Raw genomic sequence first — 18,569 nt, 5'->3', positions numbered from 1 at the left:
GGCAATGCCAGGGCTGACATGCTGGCCAACCCTGCATGGGTAGGGCCTCAGCCTGACAAAATTGCACAAGCCAAGGCATCGCACGGTTTCTTCCACCAAAGTGCACATACCCTGCAGAAGCAGTTCCATTTAACGCCAACCGAGGCGCGCGACATTGTCAGCGCTTGTGCTGACTGTCACGGACTCGCTGCGCCTTTGCCAGCGGGGGTAAAACCCAGAGGGCTAAAAGCCTTGCAGATTTGGCAGACGGATGTAACTCACATCCCAGAATTTGGTCGGCTGAAATATGTGCACGTGTCTATTGACACTTTCTCCTCGGCTATGTGGGCTACTGCTCACACTGGAGAGAAGGGCCGTGATGTCATTGCCCATTGGAAATTGGCTTTCTCCGTCCTGGGCATGCCAGCTTCTGTGAAAACCGATAATGGTCCTGCCTACGCCTCGGAGAAGACGCGGCAGTTCTTACACCTATGGGGTGTAGACCATACCTTTGGTATCCCACATTCTCCTACTGGCCAAGCCATTGTCGAACACGCTCATGGTACCTTGAAGCGTGTTTTGGACAAACAGAAAAGGGGAATGCATGGAGAAACCCCACAGAACCGACTAGCAAAAGCTTTGTATACAATTAATCACCTTACAGTACCACAAAATTCAAATAATCCTGTTATTCTGAATCATTTTCTCTCATTGCAGTCTGCAGGCGACAGACAGCTGCCCCGGGCAAAAGTCTGGGTGCGGAATTTACTCACTAACCAGTGGGAAGGCCCTCATGAGCTTATCGTTTGGGGTCGTGGGTGTGCTTGCGTTTCCACAGATACTGGGATATGGTGGCTACCTTCAAAATGCGTTTGCCCTGACCTACGGCACCAGAGGCAGAACAGGCAACCTCCAAATGATGACCAGAACGCCAACCATCCAAATGGCGACCAGCATGTACATCATCAGCCTAATGACTCTTGTGATGAGGACCAGGATGTCGACCATCAGGCAGATGGTCCTTCTACAAGCAGAGACTGGGATGGTCCTTCCACAAGCAGAGACTGAGCTTTAAATTTCTTGTTATGGAGTCAGATAGTTAAAGCCTTAAGGACATATTTAGAATTAATAACTGATGTAGATTTCTATTTAGGATTAATAGTAGGGTTGTTATCTTATAAAACAAAAAGGGGGAATTGTAGGTACAAAAATGCTGTTAGTGAGGATCTTCTTGTTATTTTTCTAAGTCCGTGAGAGACTTTTCTCTCTCACAGAAGAGGTAGCAGAGTATGTAAACAACCAAGCCACCTGCAACCTTGGAAAGTCTTGTTTATGGTATAGTAGAAAATATTTTGATAATGGATGTTTTAGGATTTTGGCCAATCACCCCCAAGGGGTGGCTGGTCCTTTGTCCAATTAGACTATGAAGAAAAAAGTCTATAAAAGAGTTTGTAAAATAATTAAATCAATCAATCTTGCTGCACAATTCCTGCCTGCTGGATCTTCTCCTCCTCCTCTTCCCTATGGCTGCGGGACACGGTGATATACCCTAGGGCCCAGGCCTGCGGTAATAGGGACTGATTAGAGTTTATTATAATTCAGATAGCCATGAAAAATTGGTGGACAGAGAGCAAGGAGTGAACAATGCTTCTGCAAGGACAAGCGGGCAGAGAGAATATCTGTTCTCAGACTTTTTTACCTTTATTTTGACGTACCATGTAAACCCAAAGTTTTGAATTTCTGAAGCTTGTTGTTCTAGCCATCTAGAACGGAGAGATTCCAAGTCAAGCTGGTAGATATGTAGATACAAAAATGCTGCTAGCAAGGATTTTCTTGCTATTTTCTAAGCCCGTGAGAGACTTCTCTCTCTCACAGAAGAGGTAGCAGGGTATGTAAACAACCAAGCCACCTGCACCCTTGAAAAGTCTTGTTTATAGTACAGGAGAAAAATATTTTGACAATGGATGTTTTAGGATTTTAGCCAATCACCCCCAAGGGGTGGCTGATCCTTGTCCAATTAGACTATGAAGAAAAAAGTCTGTAAAAGAGTCTGTAAAATAATTAAATAAATCAATCTTGCTGCACAATTCCTGTCTGCTGGATCTTCTCTCCTCCTCCTCCCTACAGCTGTGGGACACGGTGATATACCCTAGGGCCTAGACCTGCGGTAATATCTGGTGTGGTAATATTTGGTGCTGCCTGACGTGATCTGCACTCTCTGACATGTCCTGCTGCTGAGAGTCAAGCCGGATTTTTCTAGAGGTACGCTGTTCCCCTTCCCCCCCAGGACCGGGAGGTCCGACAGGACTGAGAAATGGCGAACAGTGGCTCACAGAACGACGCTGTTGTACTGGTCTGGAAATGTGTGTTTAGCATATTGCACACGTCCATTCCTGAAAATTCAGTTCGGGAATTATTAGATTGGGCTACCTTAAAACGGATTTCCATGGACAGAGATACTGCCCTGGACTTTGCCTTATGGCAGGAACTTGGCTGTGCTGTCTGGCACGAGCTCCCGTTTGGGGAGCCGGCAGTGTTAGAATTATACAAAACTTGGCGTTTGTTATTTATTCTGCTGACTGACCTCGACTGTGGCAGCAGAGCTGGCTCGCCTATTTCGGTGATGAGTGACGGAGGGATATCCAAACAGGACCTTGCTCACCGGGCCTCAGGGGCGTGTGGTGCTGGATCTGAAGAAACCCCCCGGCTTCATGGACAGAGCCTGTGCTGCCTCACCCTGCACAGTCACAGGACTCTGCAGCCCCCAGGGACCCTACGCCGGCAGAGGCGGGAGTGTCGGGGCAGCATGAGGGCACAAAGCCTGCCTTGTCGTTCGGCTCGGTGGCAGCCACGGCTTATCTAGGGCCATGAATTAGCAGCTTAGCAAATTGGAACCCCCATGGCAGCTCCTAGCCCGTCTGCGCATGCATCGGCTGCGCCAGGAACACTTGGATCTACCTTCTTGGCCGGCGTAGCCCCAGGAGCACCTGCACCGAGACTGCCTGGGTGTGGTCCATTGCCCTCTATGATGCTGGACTGTTCTGCAACACTGCAGAACCGAGCCATCGACCTTTTAATACAGCATCTGCCTTTGCTGACAGAGTTACTGAACATATCCCAGCAGCTGGAGGAATTGCTCAGCCTGCAAAAGCAGCTGCCACGGACGCCAGCCCCGCCCACACCGCCCGCAGGCGAAGCTGCTCCAAACCAGGACGTGGCGCGGCCAGCAGCAAACCTGGAAGTAGCGCTGCCGCGGGAAAACCTTGAAGCGGCCAGGGCTGCAGAGCGGCGGCCGGGGGCAGCGGCGCTGAACGCACCAGGGAGTGAGAAACAGCAGCGGTTTCGGCAGCGGCGCCAGGTGCTGACGCGGAGCAAGCAATGAGCGCGGCGCCGGGTGTGGCTGCAGAGTGGGGACCAGCGACAGTGCCGAACGCTGCCGCAGAACAAGAGATGAGCACAGCGCCGGCCGTGGCTGCAGTCCCAGAGACGGTCACAGCAGCTCCAGTACTGGTTCGGTCAGAACCGGCCGAGACAGCATCCCGTAAAGAAGCTTCTGTTCAAACTGCCGCGCAGCCAGCTGTAGTCTGTGCTGTCTGTTCTGCCGTTAGCCAACCCAGCCAAAGTGCACCTCTCTGTCCCCCTCTGTTCAGTCCCAGCATCTCAGAGTTGCCTTTGCCTGATGATTCCTCATCAGGCAGTGAGGCAGATGAGGTTCTGGCCCCTGGGGCGTAGAGCTGCTGTAGCCGGGCGGCAAAGGAAAAGGCTGCTCCGGTCTCGCCCCTGGACCTTTCAGGACTGCACGGTAACAGTGCGTCCAACCCACTACAATCGCTTCTTAGAGTCAGTTAAAATGCGAGCATTGAAAGAGGGTGACTGGAGGTTATTGGAAACACTTGGAATGCCAAATAGATTTGAGGATTCTGGGGGTAAGCAGGGAGCTGTTACACTCCATCCACAGGCTGTGCCAGAAGTTCAGGATGGTAGTGACTCCCCAAAAGGGGAGATCCAAGCTTCCCCAGTGTATAAGGCTCTCCCAAATTCAGGCGAGCATGACAAGCATGAGGTGATTGCTTGGAAGCTTGCCCAGGATCTGCAATCCAAGGTGGAACAACATGGGCTAGGTTCTGCTGAGGTGATGCAGATAATAAGGGTGATAAATACAGATTTGCTTTCTCCATTTGATATCAGACACTTAGGTCAAATTCTATTTCAACCTGTACAATTTACAGTTTTTGAGACTACCTGGAGAAAGCTGGCTGACAAGACTGCATTAGCAAATTTGCAGCTCCCTGCTATTGATCCTAGACAGACAGCAGGAATGGATGCTTTGATGGGGACTGGTGCCTTCTCTGATCCCAGTCTAACAGGGTAACTTGCCCTCTAGCGTCCTGCAGCAAGCTCAGCAGGTCGGCATGGCTGCCCTGTTGAAAACCATAGAGTTGTCTGCACCTAGAAAGCGATATACTGAAATAGTTCAAGGGAAAGCAGAGTCATTCCTCTCTTTTGTAGAGAAAGTCGCTGCTTCTCTCGAGAAGCAGGTTGAGGATGACAGGTTAAGGCAGTTGTTGTTAAGGCAGTTAGCGAGAGATAATGCAAATGAGGAGTGCAGAAAAATCATAGATGCCTTGCCAGGGGATCCTGAGGTAACAGACATGGTCAAAGCCTGCACTAAGGTGGGATCTGGGAACCAGAAAAGATCAGCTTTGGCTGCGTTCCTGCAGCCTGTTCACACATCTTCTGGTCGTGAACCAAAGCAACCAAAACAGGCAAAAAAACGGAAGCGGCCTAAGCCGAGCCAAAAAGAGAACACAGCGATCCCCCAGTGCAAGAGGTGTGGCAGGCCAGGGCATTGCTCGGACTATTGTAGATCCCTGACTCATGCCGATGGTCAGCCTTTGTCGGGAAACTTCCGCCGGGGTGCAAGGAGGGGGAATTGCTCTCCGATGCAGTCGCTCCCCCAGAGAGTGGCACAGGCACAGGCACAGGCCTACCCTGCCACCCTAGAGACAGCACCCAGGGATCAGACGGTTTTGACTGGTGTGAATTCTGCTGGGCACATCCCCCTGCGGCTGAGCCCCATTGATCCCCTTCTGCTGGAACAAAGCCCCCTCTTTCCCAGCTGTCCCCAGCCACCACCACGGAAAGGCTGACGGCCCTTCAACAGTTCTGTGTCAGGGCCAAGCTGAGGCAGCCCAAGGATCAGCCTGGGCAGCCTCCACGACAGGAGTTCAGCCCACAGGGAGAGATGGAGTGGACTCAGGCTTACCTCATTCCTTGAGGAAGGGCAGGCCAGAGAGGAGGAGGGTGCAGAGCCTGGAGCAGCTCAGCCTTTTATGCTGTGTCCCAGAGCCCTGTGGGGCCACAAACATTCCTTGTTTGTGAAACATCCAACCTCCTGGGAGTGGCCACTTGCAGGGCCACCTTACTGACGAAGTCTCTGCCTCTTTCATCTTAAATGTTGTGCTCCCACTTCATACAACCCAGAATCCTGCAATGACTCTTAGAATCACTTGGGGATGGAATGGACCTTAAAATCCTCTAGCTCGAGCCCCCTGAAATGGCTTCTACAAGTGTTATGAATGGATGATGTAAGTTTAAATCAGCTCTTGCCTTTTCCCAGGCCTCTGGCAGCAGGCAGTAGCTGTATTGAGGTGGCCAGCACCCCAAGGATCCACTCTTATTTGCAAGTTCTTTAATAACAGTTGGTTCGGTCTATTATAAAATGGATTATTTATTAATAGACACAAAACTAACAGACATAAGACTTAAATCAGACTATTACTACACAGGGATAAAACAAAAGAAGGTACTAGTGTATACACGTGGAACTAAAGGTACCATTAAAATTACAGCTAGCTAAGAAAAAGTGTAACTTAGGATTCTGTGTTTCTTACCATCCAATTCTTGATGGGGTACACATCAAAGTCCTTTCCCTCAATTCCCAGAAATGTAACCGCAAAAACCCGTGTCTGGACTTAAGGGAAGAAATCTTCTCACACATTCCAAAAGGAGTGTACAAGAGACTTCTGCTCTATGATAATTTGTGGGCTTTTATAGACATAAGAACCGTGTCTTTTGGTCACTGTTATAAACGACCCCAATCTGATATGGAAATGAGTTATTAAAATTTATTGAGAACTCAATACAAATGGCAAAGCAAAAGGGGACAGCGCTGGGAGCATGGCTGGGTGCCAGAGGCTCGCCCACAAAATGGCCATCCTGCCTTTTCTACCCCTGTGATTGCATCAGCCTGAGGCATATTTATTTACTGTTTTGCATAGTCCCACCCCCTTGTCAATCTTTTGGGAGCCCGCGCTGTTCTGGAGCTGTGGCCCTCAGGGTCCTCACTGGTTGGAGTCCCATTCCTTTTGTGGTGCTGCCTTCCAAGTCTGGCTGGCAACAGCCCGGCCCTTTGCAAACCCCACAGAACTGATGTTACAGCACACAGATCATACAGCCCCTGTAAAAACCAACCCACAACCAGAGCACCCCAGCAACCATTAAACAGCTCTTACCATGCAATATTAGAACTCATGACATAATTCATAGCCCATACAACATACAGCGAAAGCCAACTCTCAATAATTCATCTATAACAGTGTTGGGGTTTTAGGAGTTCTCCTCTTTTTTCTCTTAAAGAATTTTCCCCATACATGTTGCCAGGGGGAAAAATTACTGGGTGCTTAAGAAAAACAAAAGACCTGACCACCAGAGGAGGGGTCCAGCTGGCTAATCTTTTTCACCTGGGCTTGTGGGCTGTTAGTTCCCAGCATTTGGATGGAGATAGAGGCTGGAAGGAATTAGCACTGGAGACTTCTGCTTCTTCGGCTGCCTTCCTTCCTTCTACCAGGGAAACCCCAGGATTCCCAAGCAGGGGAACCATCGCACCTGCCCTGCTCACCGGGAGCCGCCAGCGCCCCTGCCGGCTGCGAGTGGAACTGCACCCGAGGGGAAAGGGCCTGACAGCCGAGAAGGCTGGGACTGGGTTTATGTTTGCTGTTACTGCCAGAGTTATTGCTCTCTGTTTGCCTTGTTATACACATATATATATATATAATAGTAAAGAACTGTTATTCCTATTTCCCATATCTTTGCCTGAAAGCCCCTTAATTTCAAAATTATAATAATTCGGAGGGAAGCGGGTTGCATTTTTTTTATTTTCATTCCAAGGGAGACTCCTGCCTTCCTTGGCAGACACCTGTCTTTCAAACCAAGACAGATCTTGGTGCCCAATGTGCGGCCTGAGGGCATCAAGAGAAAGGGGTGAAAAAGGAATAACAGTTCCTGGGTAACTTAATTTTGTGTGCTGGATATAGGGACCTTGTTAGGCAGCACGATGTGGTCTAGTTTACCCTGGTTCGGGTGGCATTTGGTCATGGCTATATTCTTCCCCTTTGCAGCTCCTTACCTAAACATGGGTCCTCTGACTAAGGCTACCATTGCTGTTATCCAGTTTGCACTATGGGTCGATAAGGTGAGGAATTCATGGGTTTTAAACTTCCTCTGGAATGTGGGTACATGGATAAAGGGCTATCACACACTGAGTGCATGTTTTTGGGGTTATGTTAAGAATGGTACCTTCTGTGAGGAAATGACACCGGGGAAGTTTTCTCCCAACCCCTCAACCAGTTCTTTGGGCCCACCCCACCGATTTTTGAAGGGTTTAGATTCCCTCTGGGTACTAACCAACTGGTGCTGGTAGGCCTACTCTATTTAGCACTCAGGGATAAGCTGAGATTGGCTTGGATAGCTACCCAGACACCGGCCCCAGACACTAGAGATGCTACCCCAGAGCCTGATACTGCCCCAGAACCTGACACCGCCCCAGACACTAGAGATCCTACCCCAGAGCCTGATCCAGCCCCAGAGCCTGACACAGCCTCAGACACTAGAGATCCTGCCCCACAGCCTGACCCTGCCCCGCAGCCTGATACTGCCCAACAGCCCACCTCAGAAATGGACTACCCGAACTGGGTGGGGGTACTGGTGAAGGGGATGCAGGAGATGTGCCAGAAGATATGCCAGGAGATGGGCCAGGTGCGCCAGGAGATATGCCAAGTGCTCCTTGACATATCACCTCCTCAGCTAGTGAAAAACCCTCTCCCTGCCCCAAAGAGGGTGAGTCCGATGGTGCAGCAGTGGAACCCATGGATGTTACAACTGTCCAGGCTCCAGATGAACCACAAGGACAACCACAGCCAGCAGCAGTCGCCCCTGTGCAAAGGAGGAAGTGTAAGACCAAATCAGTATGACCAGTTAATGATGATGGGCAACCAGGGCCCTCACAACCAGCAGGAGAGTCAGAGCCAGAAATCATCACTGAGTCCCTGTCGTACGACAGTCTCCGTGCTATGCGAAACAACATTGTGCGAAGGGGGCATGAGCCTTATACCACCTGGCTGCTTCGGGTTTGGGACCTTATGGGTACAGGCGTGCAACTGGATAGTGGTGAGGCAAGGTATCTGGGATTGTTGACCCAGGACCCGGGTGTGGACCAGATATTTGTGAGGGAGCCAGGGCCCCTTTCTCTCTGGGAGTGGCTTTTAATGAGTGTGAGAGAAAGATTCATTCACAAAGAAAGAATGCAGGAGTACCATCATAACATGCAGTAGAAGACACTCGAGGAAGGGATCCAGCAGCTAAGAGAAGTGGCGGTATTAGACGTACTCTTTGGGAGGGATGGACAGCATGATAATGACCTCAACAAGGTCAAGTGCACAGGGCAGATGTTGTGGAACCTGGCAAAGCTAGGGCCACAGAAATACACCACCTTCATTGCAGCAATTAATGCCGAGGACAACCGAGAAACAGTGGGTTCCATCGCCAACAAGCTCAGGAATTATGACAGTATGGTCAATGGCCTGCTGAAAGCTCATGTCTCTGCTGTGGTCCAGGACCTCAAAGAGGAATTTAAAGAAGAGATTAGAGGTATGAGGGAGGAGTTGAGGAAGATCAGTGCGAGTCACAGGCCCTCAAGTCAGAGCCCGTCGTCCCCCGGCTAGAGAGAGAGAGGGTACACCCCATGAGCTGAGCTGTGGTCTTTTCTGTGCGAGCATGGGGAAGACATGAGAAGGTGGGATGGGAAACCCACCTCTGTCCTGGCAGCGCGGGTGCGTGAACTCAAGGAGGGAGGCACTAACTGAGGGGGTTCCACTAAAGTGAAGGTAGCCTCAGCCTCCCGTGACCGAGCTGCCAGGTATTACAGAAGGGAGGATGATATGTCGGATCCCCTTGAAGGTACCTTGAGCATGTACACCCAGGGAAAGAATGATAACCAGGGCTAGAGGGGCCCTGCCTCTAGCCAGGAAGAGGCATGGGAGAACCGGCTTTTCTGGATGGTGTGGATCTGATGGCCTGGCACATCAGAGCCACAAAAATATAATGCATTGGTTGATACTGGGGCACAGTGGACTTTAATGCCATTGGGACATGTGGGGGCAGAACCTGTATCCATAGCTTAGGTGACAGGGGGATTGCAGCAGTTGACCTTGGTGGAAGCCGAGGTGAGCCTGACTGGGAAGGAGTGGCAAAAGCATCCGATTGTGACTGGCCCAGAGGCCCCGTGTATTCTGGGCATAGACTTCCTCCGGAATGGCTATTACGAAGACCCAAAAGGACTCAGGTGGGCATTTGGGATTGCTGCTGTGGAGGCAGAGGACATTAGGCAATTGAGCACTCTGCCTAGACTATCTGAGAATCCTTCTGCAGTTGGGCTCCTGAAAGTGGAAGAGCAACGAGTGCCAATTGCCACCTTGACAGTGCACCGTCAGCAGTATCGGACAAATCGAGATGCTGTGATCCCCATCCACAAGATGATCCGTGAGCTGGAGAGCCAAGGGGTGGTCAGCAAGACCCACTCACCCTTCAACAGCCCCATCTGGCCTGTGCGCAAGTCTGACGGGAAATGGAGATTGACTGTGGACTATTGTGCCTTGAATGAAGTGACTCCACCATTGAGCGCTGCTGTGCCGGGCATGTTGGAGCTCCAGTACGAGCTGGAGTCCAAAGCAGCAAAGTGGTACGCCACTATTGACATTGCTAATGCCTTCTTCTCCATCCCTCTGGCAGCAGAGTGCAGGCCTCAATTTGCCTTCACCTGGAGGGGCGTGCAGTACACCTGGAACCGACTGCCCCAGGGGTGGAAGCACAGTCCCACCATCTGCCATGGACTGATCCAGGCTGCACTAGAAAAGGGTGAGGCTCCAGAACATCTGCAGTACATTGATGACATCATTGTGTGGGGGAACACCGCAACCGAAGTGTTAGAGAAAGGAGAGAGAACAATTCAAATTCTCCTGCAAGCTGGTTTTGCCATCAAGAAGAGCAAAGTCAAGGGACCTGTCCGAGAGATCCCGTTCCTGGGAGTAAAGTGACAAGATGGACTACGTCAGATTCCCACCGAGGTCATCAATAAGATCACAGCAATGTCTCCACCGACCAATAAGAAGGAAACACAAGCTTTCCTAGGTGCCATAGGTTTCTGGAGAATGCACATTCCCAAGTACAGTCAGATCGTGAGCCCTCTCTACCTGGTTACCCGCAAGAACAATTTCCACTGGGGCCCTGAACAGCAACAAGCCTTTGCCCAGATCAAGCAGGAAATCACACATGCTGTAGCCCTGGGCCCAGTCAGGACAGGACCAGAAGTGAAGAACATGCTCTACTCTGCAGCTGGGAGCCATGGTCTGTCCTGGGGCCTTTGGCAGAAGGTGCCTGGGGAGACTCGGGGCCGACCACTGGGATTCTGGAACCAAAGCTACAGAGGGTCTGAAGCCAACTACACTTGCACAGAGAAAGAAATCTTGGCAGCTTATGAAGGAGTCCAAGCTGCCTCAGAAGTAATTGTCACTAAGGCACAACTCCTCCTGGCACCCTGACTACCAGTGCTGGGGTGGATGTTCAAAGGAAAGGTTCCCTCCACGCATCACACCACCGACGCTACTTGGAGCAAATGGATTGCCCTCATCACGCAGCGCGCCCGAATTGGAAACCCAAGTCGCCCTGGGATCTTGGAAATAATTATGAACTGGCCGGAAGGTGAGACTTTTGGGTTATCTTCTGAAGAAGAAGAGGAGCAGGTGACGCGTGCCAAAGAAGCTCCACCATATAATGAGCTACCGGAGAGTGAAAGATGATACGCCCCCTTCACTGATGGTTCCTGACGAATTGTAGGCGCTGGCTGGAAATGGAAAGCTGCTGTATGGACCCCACACGACAAGCTGCACAGGCTACTGAAGGAGAAGGTGGATCGAGCCAATTTGCTGAGCTCAAAGCTGTTCAATTAGCTCTGGACACAGCTGAAAGAGAGAAGTGGCCAAAGCTCTACCTCTACACTGATTCATGGATGGTAGGCAATGCTCTGTGGGGTTGGCTGGAAAGGTGGAAGAAGGCAAACTGGCAGCACAGAGGAAAACCAATCTGGGCTGCGGAGGAGTGGAAAGACATTGCCACTCGGGTAGAGAAGCTATCCGTGAAGGTCCATCATGTAGATGCTCACATCCTCAAGAGCTGGGCTAATGAAGGACATCGTAACAACAAACAGGTAGATCAGGCTGCGAAAACAGAGGTGTCCCAGATAGACTTGGATTGGCAACAGAAAGGAGAGTTGTTCCTAGCTCGATGGTCCCATGATGCCTCAGGCCATCAGGGCAGAGATGCCACCTATAAGTGGGCACGAGACTGAGGGGTGGATCTAACCATGGACAGTATCTCCCAGGTGATCCATGATTGTGAGACATGCACTGCGATCAAGCAGGCCAAGCGGGTGAAGCTCCTGTGGTATGGTGGGCAATGGTCCAAATACAAGTATGGGGAGGCCTGGCAGATTGATTACATCACACTGCCTCAAACCCGCCAAGGAAAGCGCTGTGTGCTCACAATGGTAGAAGCCACCACAGGATGGCTGGAGACCTACCCTGTGCCTCACGCTACTGCCCGGAACACCATCCTGGGCCTGGAAAAGCAAGTCCTTTGGAGGCATGGCACCCCTGAGAGAATTGAATCTGACAGTGGGACTCATTTTAAGAACAGCCTTATAAACACCTGGGCTAGAGAACATGGCATAGAGTGGGTGTACCACATCCCTTACCATGCACCAGCAGCTGGGAAGGTTGAGCGGTGTAATGGATTGCTTAAAACCACCTTGAAGGCACTGGGTGGGGGGACTTTCAAAAACTGGGAGGTGCATTTAGCAGGAGCCACCGGGTTAGTTAACACCTGAGGCACCTGAGCAGGCCCTGCCCAATCCGAGCCCCTACAAACAACAGATGGGGATAAGGTTCCAGTGGTGCACATGAGAGGTATGCTTGGAAAAACTGTTTGGGTTAATTCTGCCTCGAGCAAAGACAAACCCATCCGTGGGGTTGTTTTTGCTCAGGGACCAGGTTGCACCTGGTGGGTGATGCAAAAGGATGGAGAGATCCGATGCATACCTCAAGGGGACCTTGTTTTAGGGTGAACTACCCATGGCTCTGTACTTGTATCAGTATCAGCATGTATATATATATATAATTTGGGTGATGCATGTATGTATATGGTTCAAAAGGTTAAGTTTCATGTAACATGTTAGTATGGGAAAAATTTGGGGTGGATAATGTTAGGGTTTTAGGAGTTCTCCTGTTTTCTTTTTCTCTTAAAGAATTTTCCCCATACATGTTGCCAGGGGGAAAAATTACTGGGTGCTTAAGAAAAACAAAAGACCTAGCCACTGGAGAAGGGGTCCAGCTGGCTACTCTTTTTCACCTGGGGGCTTGTGGGCTGTTGGTTCCCAGAATTTGGACAGAGATAGAGGCTGGAAGGAATTCGTCAGCAAGGCATGCTTCTGCTTTTTCAGCTACCTTCCTTCCTTCTACCAGGGAAACCCCAGGATCCCAAGCCCACCTTCCCTGCCCCACTGGGAGCCAGGCTGCAGCCGCCCTGCCCCCGCCATTACTTCGAGCCTTCGCTACTCTGTAGCCCCGCACACCCTGCCTGCCCACCCCTCCGGGGGTTCCCACTGCAGCTCCGCAGTTTGGATGCATCTTGTCTGCCACCCGGGATTTGTGCTCATCCCTGCTGTTCCAGCCTGCCGTTCCCGAGGATACTGGGATTGGCTGCCCAGGGATTTGTGAGGCCTTTGTTCCATCCCTTCCCGGGATCCCAGGCCGCCAGTGCCGCGTGTTTCCCGAGCTCGCTCCGGAGCGCCCCCTGCAGCCGCGGGGGAACCATCGCACCTGCCCTGCTCACCGAGAGCCGCCAGCGCCCCTGCCGGCTGCGAGCGGAACTGCACCCGAGGGGAAAGGGCCTGACAGCCGAGAAGGCTGGCACTGGGTTTGGGATTGTTTGCTGTTACTGCCAGAGTTATTGCTCTCTGTTTGCCTTGTTATACACATATATATATATATAATAGTAAAGAACTGTTATTCCTATTTCCTCATATCTTTGCCTGAAAACCCCTTAATTTCAAAATTATAATAATTCGGAGGGAAGCGGGTTGCATTATTTTTTTTCATTTCAAGGGAGTCTCCTGCCTTCCTTGGCAGACACCTGTCTTTCAAACTAAAACAAACAGTCACTCATGTTTATTTTGCTTTATCTCTTTCCACATTTGTTCTCATACCAAGATGTTTATTCAGGGCTTGGTCGCAGACTCTCACGGGCCTGGGGGCAACCTCCTGCTGAGCTCTCTGGCTCTTTGCTGCGCTATTAGTCTGGCCTGAGTTACCTCTTCCAAATGCCCCAGCCATGAAAGAGGGGAGATGTCCTGCCACATGCTCCTGCTGAGAAGTTCAAATCTCTAGATTTAGAGACCTTTACTAGAGTATGATGGGTCCACCCGTATTCAGACGTCCTGACTGCTGTTCTTGCAGTCCTGGTTGGATATTATGAACAGCAAAGACCAAAGGCAGCATCTGTGTTAACAGGGCTTCCTGTCAAATAGATTTCACAAGACACAGTATTCTGGCCACATACCAGTTTAAATATACATCTTCACCTCCCCACCACATTGAAAATTAACAGGGTAACATCAGGAAAATTAATCCACAAAGACCAGAGGTTCATGCTGAAAATTCAATTGAATGCTTCCTTCAATTGAACCCCATAAAATGAAGGAACAGGGGGTGTTTATTTCTACTTAAACCAAAACAGTGGAAAATAAATGGGTTCCCCCCTTTAATACAATCCCCTAAAATATTTGAAAAGGAGGGGTTTTCCTCACTTTAAATCTCTTGATGGAAAAAGGAGGATTTTTCCCTCAATTCGAACCCTTAAAAAGGAGGGAGAATTGAGCTTCCCCCTCAAAATAGGGAGTTACTCTCAATTCAATCCTGTAAAATAGCATTGTCAAGGGTTTAGCCCTCCATTTAACTGGGAAAATAATGGAAAACGGGGGTTTCCTGTCAATTGATATCCCTAACAGCATGGAAAAGGCAAGGTTTCCTTTAACTGACACCTTTAAAATTGCAGGTGAAGGGGTGTTACCAGAGGATAAATGGTCTACACCTGGTGAACTAACACAATGCTTGTTCTACCAAACCCACTGGCCTATGTTACTGCACAATGCCCATTGTGTAAGAAGGAGAACTGGAAGCTCACCAGCCCCAGTGCCCTGCCAACTCAGCCAGGTCGGCTGAACACTGGGGTCTATGACCACTAGGGACCACCAGAGAGACCCCCAGGACAGAGGAATGCGTGCATAAAGGGAAAGGGAAATACATTAATGATTTTTGGGAAATTATTATCATATGTATGTTTAGTCCAGGACAATCAATGAATATGTATGTGAAATACAGTATATAAACAGAAACTTCCCTGTACTCAGCATGCACAGCATTGGGAGGAGCTGTCCCCCTGTGAATCCGGCCGAATAAAGAATGCCTGATTCTTAATACTACATTGGTGTTAAAGAGTTTTTTTGTTTTACTGAATTTTTGGTAACAGGTGGAACCTCCCCAGTTTAAACACAGACAATACCAGAAGAGGAGTTTCTTCCCTCAATTTAAACCCCTTTTATCCTCATAAGTCCTCTTTTTTCTCAGGGTGCTTGAGAGGGACTGGGGGTGCTGGGGAGAGACTGTCAAGATGAAATCAAAAGCGGAAAGGAGAAAGATCCCCCTGCAAACCCATGTGCTGGCTCACCTGCTCAGGTGCTGCCCCTTGCATGAGGGTCTGTCTCTTGGCACCTTCTTTAAGCGATGCTCCATGCCCAGGTGCATCCAGGTGCTCCCCCGTGTAGATGCTAGCAGGGCCTGACAGAAGAATTTTCCTGTGAAATTTTCCTTTCTCATAAGAAAGCAGTTAGAGAAATCCAGTTTCTCACAGCTTCTTACAGCTTTGCTGTGAAAGCTTTCGTTCTCATGAGAACTGGATGGACAACAGTTTGTAAGAATGTAAACCATTTCTGCACCTGCAGGTTGTTGTGAGAACATTAGAATTGTTTTCTGTCTTGTAAGAATAATATTTGGAAATGGGTATCTTACTGCTCAACCTATCACCTTGGGAGGTGGTGGGCTAATAGGCCAATCATGTAATTTCTCTTTTGCAAACCATAGGTTATGGGTGATTAAACGAGGTTGCCTCGGCCATACCTTGCAACCTGGACTTGTGTCATGATTTGCCATTCTCTGGGGAATAACAGTGACACCCCTGGCCCCTGCAAGATGCTCTGAACCATCATTCCTTGAGAGACCCCCAGTATCCCCCGCATCTGCCTCTCTCCTCCAGCAGCTTCCTGTGCAGGTGTGCCCAAGTAACCCCCTGAAAGCAGCCTCCAGCAGGACATGCCCTCTCCTCATCCTCACCAGTCACACCTGGGGCTGCTGCACCTTGGAGTGGGTGGGGGGGGGTGTGCAGAAAGGTCCTGCTGGTCATTGCCACCCCTGCACAGCCCACTGTCTGCTCCTGAAACACTGGGGAATTGGGCTTTCCTTTCTGTGGAAAAGAACTGGCCTTCTCAATCAGATGCCCATGGCCAAAATTGGGATTCTGCCTCCAAAATTTCCTACGTCCGAGGTTTGTAATTATCGAGGAAATTCCCCACAGAACATAAGCAATTACTGGTAATTTTTCCTCTGGGATCATTACTGACTTGGATTTCTGTCAAAGCGTTTGACACATCCCTTGAGGGGTCACAGGTTTGGTTGGGTTGTTTATGGCCTGACAGGCCCAGACTGAACCCAAGCACTCCCGTCACTGCTCCACCCTGTTGTAGTGCCAGGTTTGGTTTAGCAAGCTGCAGCTTTCTCTGAGAGCTCAGCAGAGCTGCTTAGGGCAGTGCGACCATTTCGCCCTCCCTTTTCGGACGGCTCCGCAGTCTTGCTCTGGCCAGCTATCAGCTCTACAACACAGTGACAGCAAAGGAGGCGAGAAGGGTCTCTCCATAAGGGTTTCAGAGGACCTTTAATGGTTACATCTTGTCCCAGTGATCCCCAGAGGCAAAGAGACCTTGTGATCCGAGAGCAGGGGGGTTTTGTCAGGGGCTCAGGGGCACAACGTGAGCAGAGTTGGGGTACAGGAACCAATAGGGAGAGCCCGAGGGAGTGGCCAGGGCTAGGGGCAAGGGAAAGTGGGGGGGAACAATATAGGATAGGAAAAGCAGTGGATAAACAGATCACCACACCACCCTGAACTGATATATTGAAATATTGATATAGTTTATAAATACTCCCATTGCCTGCTACTCAGTCTTTCCCTGTGCATCTGGGAAGCAGATTTACTCCATCCTTTGTTCTCAACCACAGCTCTCCAGCCCAAATCCTAGTTCTCACAGACACAAACTAAACAGAAAACTACTACAAGTGTTTCTTTTAAAGTAAAATTCTTTGTACATCTGGCTACATTATTAAAATAAATTAATAAAAATAATTAAAAATTATTAATTTATCAATAAATTAATAAATTATGTGTATTGATGGTCATCAAGGCAAAGCTTTTCAGAGGAGAAAATACCCAATTTGGTAGCACAGATCCCATTTTCAAAAGAAGGCATTTTTTGGGTATGGGAATCCTGAACATCTAAGACATCTGAAAATTGGTATTTTGGAATTTGACATTTTGAAATTGGGTTTTTTTGATTTTTTGGAACTTGATTTTCTGGTATTTTGAAACTGAGGTTTTTTGGTATTTTGGAACTTGGTATTCTTGTATTATGAAACTGGGTTTTTGAAAGCTGGTTTTCTGGTATTTTGAAATTTGGTTTTCTATTGTTTTGAAACTAACTTATTCTGGTTTTTTTTTGTTGTTGTTTTTTTTTTTTTTTTTTTTTTTTTTTGTGGTTTAGAAACTGAGCTTTTGTATTTTGTGACCTGAGTTTTTGGTATTTTTGAAACCTGTTTCTTTGGTATTTTTGTGTGCTGGTTTTTTTGGTATCTTGCAACCTGGGCTTTTAGTATTTTTGTAACCTGGTGGTTTAGTATTTTGTAACCTGTGCTTGGCAGGGGCCTGGGGCATCCTAGTCCAGACCCTTGCCTTCATTTGCCTTCTTCCACTGCAATTATCCTGGCATGGGAACTGTTTAATTGCAGACTATACAATGAGACACACTTCCTGAAACAAATTCCAACTGCGGAAAATCTCACTGCCACTTAGAAACACTTCAGAAAAGACCTTGGAAAAAGCAAAGGGGCCCCAGGAAACTGAGGAGAAGGTGGGGAACAATCAGACAGTGAACACCTTCTACTGCTTCTCACTCCAGTCACTACTGTAAGTGCAGCATCCCTGGAATTTCATGTTCAGTGTGTCTCTTCCAAGCTCAACAGGTGAACAAACAGATACTCCAGAATTTACTTCCTTGGTACTTCAGGCAGCACAGACTCACTGTGAGGAAGTGGTATCCAAGGGCAGATTTAAACTGGTCCTTCCTCCTGCTTGCCACTCTCTCCACACTTTCTTCTTCCAGTGGGATGCACTCTAGGAGCTGCAAAGAACATACAAATTGTCTTTCTTCTAAAGTGTGGCAAGTTGTTCTGACATACCATTATGCCATGATATTATCCTGATTATATTATGCTGATCAATCAGAACACTGTTTAGATAACATTATTTTAATGTCATTGTTGTCCATTGAGATGGAAATGGATGATATCTCAAGAAAAAAAAAATCTTATTTAAGTTGTAAAAGTAACAGAATATATCACAACACTGCAGTATTGGTACTACTTACCGATGATGAGGCCAACACGGAATTTGGAGACCTTATCATGCCAGCTATGGAATGACATATAGTGTCAAATCTTGAGACTTTGTCCTTCTCGTCCCAGGAGAAGGGCAGACTCTCCAATGAAAACAAGCAAATCTGTATGATAATTGATTTATTGGAGAATGTGCAATATACATTTCTGAAATTTATGTAAATAAAAGATAGGGGCTGAGCTTCTACTGAAACAAGACAGGAAGAGTCAACATCAGCAGGATTAAGCTCAGATCAATTTAACTAGTTACAAATTCTATATTTCCTTAAATATTTTGTGGAATTAATTTAAGTATGAAGAAAACTGAAATTATTTTATACCCTAAAAACAAGACACATAATTCTCAGTTCTTCTGAAATACCTGTCATTTTAAATTAAATTAAAAAAAATCAATGATTTGAAAAGACAGAGTTAAAAAAACCC

This window comes from Coloeus monedula (assembly GCF_965178545.1).
Source record: "Coloeus monedula genome assembly, chromosome: 38".
NCBI lineage: Eukaryota > Metazoa > Chordata > Aves > Passeriformes > Corvidae > Coloeus > Coloeus monedula.
This window is presented reverse-complemented; position numbering follows the sequence as displayed.